Source organism: Paramormyrops kingsleyae, chromosome 10, assembly GCF_048594095.1.
Source record: "Paramormyrops kingsleyae isolate MSU_618 chromosome 10, PKINGS_0.4, whole genome shotgun sequence".
NCBI lineage: Eukaryota > Metazoa > Chordata > Actinopteri > Osteoglossiformes > Mormyridae > Paramormyrops > Paramormyrops kingsleyae.
In genome coordinates, this window is record NC_132806.1 from 7,547,284 (window position 1) to 7,553,283 (window position 6,000).

Consider the following 6,000-nt stretch of genomic DNA (forward strand, 5'->3'; position numbering starts at 1 on the left):
TGATTCCCATTCCTTTTGAAGGTCACTTGATGCCATACTATGATTCATGAGAAACTTTCAGATAAGTTAATGGACACCTCTGGCATTAGAATGTTGCTTCCACCCTTTCCCTGGCTTGTTCTCAGTGTCTCCTGCTTCACCGTATTCTTCTGTAGGGAAGACTGGGGATGACTGTAATGTTTTCTACATTTTTGTAATGTACCTCACAACTCTTTTATGGAATCACATTCAAAATTTGTTACAAACTACCTGCATGTGCCTTCTATTAATTGGCAATAGAGTTGGGCGATAAATCGATTTAATCGATTAATTCGAATTTACAGTTCAGGACGATGTGTTTTCATGAAAATCGATTTTATTACTTTTTTTACACACGAGCGCCAAAAGCGGAACTAATGCGAAGCACCATTCTTCACGGGTAAATTAGCGCGGCGTACCCAAACACTGTAGCAGATTCACTAACAACATGGCAATGACAGGGGAAAAGCTGGCGCTTGTGCCCAAGAAAGGTGTTGCCACATCTGTAATATGGAATTGGTTCGGTTTTGCGAGGTCGGACACAGACCAAACAAGTCCTCGTTGCAAAGACTTTAAAAACTGTCGCAACCAAAGGAAGCAGCGCGACTAATTTATTCCAGCATGTAAAGCAGAGGCACGCAGCGGAATGGGAGAAGTGCAGCTCCCAGTGAAATGAAAATAGCCGCAGCACCAGCACAACAAACAAAGGAACCGTCCCTGACACATTTTCGAACTATGTGCCATATGATAAGAATCGGGCACGATGGAAGGCGATAGCAAACGCTGTCGCGATGTATAGTGCAAAAGACATGGTGCCCATACATACTGTGGAAAAGCTGGGATTTATTAACATGCTAAAAGTTTTAGACCCGAAGTACGTGCCTCATTTTTCTTAACACTGGCAATTTTTCAAAAGCCCAATGGCATAAAGTATTTACTTAACACCAAGCTGACATGATAAAATTGTGTGGTTTTTTTTCTATTATTATTACAATATTACTTATTAGTTTTATTTATAAGTTTGAGGGCGTATTGTGTTGTTGACAGTTTGAAAATAAGCTATAGAGAAAGCTTTCTAGAAGTTTTTACAAGTTTCTAAAAGTGTTTACAATGGCGTGGTCTGCCATCTCACTTAAAAGCATCTTTTATGGCTTGTCAGATTGCACTTTAACCCTAAAGTAAAAAAAGCTAAATAAAGTTAAAACTTGTTTTGAACCATTTTTGTCATCTGTAGTTTGATTTTGAGTAGGGGAGGGGAAAATCGATTAAAATCGGAAATCGGATTTTTTGTGAAAAAATCGGAGATTTAATTTTTAGGACATATCGCCCAGCTCTAATTGGCAATGTTTTATCTCTGTATTACAAACACAATGAATGGTTTGGCCTCTAACACTTGGAATGGAATGTTACAATTTTTCCCATATTCAGTGATAGTGGTACCACAGCCCTGAGTTAAATGTAACATTATAAATGATGCAAAAAAAATCAAGTTATTCAAAGTTTTTAATTATTTTTCTTGTTCAGCAAAATTTGTGGGTATGTATGCATATGTGTATAATGTGTTAGTCACAACTAAAATGAAAGATCACAATAAAACCAAACCAAATGTGCATCTGTGCACCAGTTTTAATAACTGAATAATAGTGTGTCTGCATGTGTGTGTGTGTGATGTTATTCACCATCAGAATCACCCTGGTGACAGGTGTATTGAATTCCTCCTGGTGTACAGGCTTGATGGGCCTTATTGAGAGGTCATGAACAAGTTTACCTTGCGGCTAAAAGCAACAATAGCTCACAATTCATTTCTTGTATAAAAGATATATATATAGGCACATAATAAAAAATATTTTAGTTTGAATAATGCAAGTTCAAAGCTTGCAATGCTATTAGAAAAATAAAGTAAAAAAAATAAAAAACTTTCGTACCTCAAATTTCTTTTTTTGCTTAGAAATCTGACTGTTTGTTACAGGGTGTTCCTTCTTCACACGTGAAATAAAGACTAAACTTATAAACTGATGTTTATAAATATAGAGTGGTCTCTTCATTTATTTTCATGGCTGTATAATTAAGAATGTCAGACAAAATAATGAACCTCTTCTTTGAAACTTTCACAGATTCTGAGTTCCAGTGGTTATGACCCGAAATGTTTTAAGGTACTAAGAATACAAAATAAGAGACATGATACCTCAACCAGTATATACCATAATTCATTACAGACAGGGCCCTTTGCCCTTGAATCTAAAAGTATTTTGCCTAAATATGTCTTAATATCGTCACACCTTTTTTTTTAAACATATTGTACTATTGTTCCGTATTGACGCGGTGCATTCCATACTCACACCCGGCGTGGACAGCATAATACCTACTGCGTGAGAGAGACTGGGTTGTACTACGAACGTTTATTTAAAAACATAGTTTTAAAAAATCCCATTACTTTTCCAAAACTTTCTGATATATTTTTTTTTAATTTTCCATAATTTTTCAGGGTCTGGAAAACGTGATTTCATGATTCTTCCCTGATTTTCATGACGCTACGAACCCTATAACTTTTAAAAACTTTTTAAAACTTTACATTGTATTACTATGTAGTTATCTATGGAACGCGGTACCATGATGAGTCAATGAACAATCTTGAAAAACAGGCTACTTACAATTTACCGCAAACCAGTAAAACTTGATTCATAAAATAAATCCTGCGTTATTTTTTAAACATATGCTTATAGCTTATAGTATAGTTTTTCAAAAGTAGACAAATAATGGACATGCTTTATGCCTACCCGTTTCACATGCGTTCCTCAAGCCATGTACTTATATTTTTAAATATTTTCTTTGAATTTAGTGTTAATTAAACTGCGATGTTGTCATTACATAATTGTTTTGTTTAGAATGACATACCAATTCCACAAATCAAAAGTGTGCAGAAACCAACTACAATGAAGAAGAAATCAAATTTAATATTGAAACGGAGTGGTTATAAAAAATAAATTCTTTAAAAAAAGAAATATGCTCGCTGTTTCTTATAAAGAAATTTAGCAAGTGAGCTGTTTAAAAATAATTCTGGCTTTGACAGGCAAGCATCATGTGTGAAAGTTATTAAGTTTTAAAATAATTATTTGAATCTAATCCTTTTGTAGTAATTTACAAGTACACAATTAATATTCATTGAACTCATAATCAAAAGGAAATACTTACAGTCAGAGGGATAATCAAGACAACCAAAAGAATTCTTCGTTTATAAGAATCCATACCAGGATAGTTCATATATTCTGAACTTTTATGTCCATTAAAATTTAATTGCACATGGAATAAACCTATAGCACATCAAGACGGCACAACAGTCTCAATATAATAGAAGAATGTCGTCCAATGTAACTGCATTATGTAAACGGCCTACGTCATCCAGGTAAACTATTTTAACTCATTGGTTCGTGCGTTCGACTTGGGCTTGTAGCGAGATCCCCTGGCGGCTGCAGGGGTGGAGTATAAACTGACTACAGTCGGACAGCTACTCCTCGTAATATGGAATATTATTTAGCACTATTGTTGGAGCCACGCTCCTCCAGGTCCGTTGATGAGAAGAGATTCACACCAGAGACGCGGAGTAGCTGCAAGTCACAAGTTTATTCCTTACACAGATGGTGATCTGGGAGCCGCATTCTGACACACCTTCAGCATGTACAAGAGGAAGCTCATCAATACTTATTGGCTCTGTCCTTTTATAGCCCCTTCGGGGCGTCCCCCCCTCTCTTTGTATTTTCCATCCGCGTGACAACAACATATTTTGACCTTTGCTCCGGTTAGTACATGTCCCCCCCACCCAGCATTTTGTCACATAAGCGCTTTGCACCCCCCCCCCTTTGTTAAGCAAAGACAGCTTACCCTCTCTGGAACTTAGCAACAACGCACCATCTGTTTCCGTTTCACGACTGTCTGGATCAAGGCCCCCTGCCCTGCCGGCACGCCCCCTACCCTGCCTGGGGCTTTATGCCCCTGGTAGGTTCACCCAAGGCAAACAGGTCTTGGGTGAGGAACCAGACAAAGTGCGGCTCACAAGACCCCTCATGATGAATAAAATAGTGGAATCACGGTTTCCCTTGCCCGGAAGCGGGTCACCGGGGCCCCCCCCTGGAGCCAGGCCTGGGGGTGGGGCTCGACGGCAAGCGCCTGGTGGCCAGGCCTGTACTCATGGGGCCTGGTCGGGCACAGCCTGAACAAGGCACGTGGGTCCCCCTTCCCAGAGTGCGAATTACCCCTCCATAATTGGGGGGTACTGCCTTCATAACACTTCTATGACCACAGTGGCAACTGGCCCATAGGGGGCGCTCTGGCGCCGCCCTCCCAGATGTGGGGGAAATATAAAAATATTAGTGCTGTCAAACGATTAAAAATTTTAATCAGATTAATCACAGGGTTGCTGTGGATTAATTTTGATTAAGCACGATTAAAATAATTTATTTTTAATCTATATTAATCACATTTCATTTTGCATGAGCAAACAAACTCAAGAAAAAAGGGAATATATGTGCATGTATTAAAATGGATGAGAGTCAGATATAGGGCTCTCGAAGGAACAAACAGGCATGCTTAGGTTCACTCAAATACACTTTAATAAGTAATACAAAATGATCTCGCATTAACACCAATACTAAGCTATCATATTGAAGGCAATGCAAAATAACTTGTACTACAACGGGTATCAAATAATATATATCTTATAGCTAATAGTATTAGGTGCAAAGGTACGAATATATATAGAAAAGAAGCAATGATACATATAAGAAGCAAGGAAACATAAAAGAAGTTACGAAATATTATCACAAGCGGCGATAATTTACTCGCAACAATCAATGGAAAGCATAAGCAGTTGCAAAGCTATTTACACTCGGACGTGCTATCATCACCCACCTTCACACATGGACTGGGGAGCCCTTTCAGTCCTGGCAGAAGACCAACACGTGAGTTCCGAGAAAGTGCCGGGCGATGCGCGCTCTATCCCACGGCTGAACTCCGGTCAGTACTGGGATCTCCCCCTTCCTTTATACTAAATTTAGAGTTGCGTGTGGGCAGGGGGTAAGCTGGCCAGGCTCACCCCTTCCCCCCAGGCAATATATGGTGCTCCAATTGCCCCTTTTGTCCGAGTGATGCTGCTTGCGATAACATACTACAATAGGCGTCCTTGCGCAATGCCTCCCTGTTCCCCCCTAAAGGCAAGATAGGGTGCTGTATACCGACCCCACCCCTCCCATCTCCCGAAACCAAGATAAGCATCCTGCATGCTGATCTAATGGCCCAGATGAGCATCCTAGCTTCTCTTTATGAGCCCAAGTTATTTATGGCAAAATTAGGTTTTACAGGGGATCGGTAAATAACATGTTCGTGCAGTTTAGTAACATTTGGGGTGAATCATTGACGATTGATCTGAATTTCAGGATGATCAGTCCACACGCGATCAGAATTAATCCATAATTACAACCTCCCAGAATATTATAGTAAAGGATTAATTCCATGTCACGTGGGTGACGTAATCGTCCGCGAATTCATCCTAATACAGTGCACTTAACATGTTTATTGAACATCTTGAACACGAGTCGGATGCATTCCATCTGCCACAGAAGTGCAATTCCATGGACCTATATCAAAAAGCAAGATTTTTTGCTTAGCCGGACAACTTATCAGATTTAAAGTACCTCAGTTTAAATGGTCTTTATCTTCATTCACTTACAATTAGCCTGAACTACCGTAAATCCGACAAAAAATCCGACTAATCATGAAATCCAATTCAAGCCCAGTTAATTGCCATTGTTAGCAATATCAGTTAACACATTACGTGCGGTGCTTTATGTATAAAACTCCGTAGCAACATGTCCACAGATAAGTTGGACAGTATAGTGTGTGCGACCAATTTAATGAGCCACAAATGAGAAGTAGTGCTTAAACAGTATAAAACTACAACTTTCCCTTCTGTTGATAATGGGCACAGCC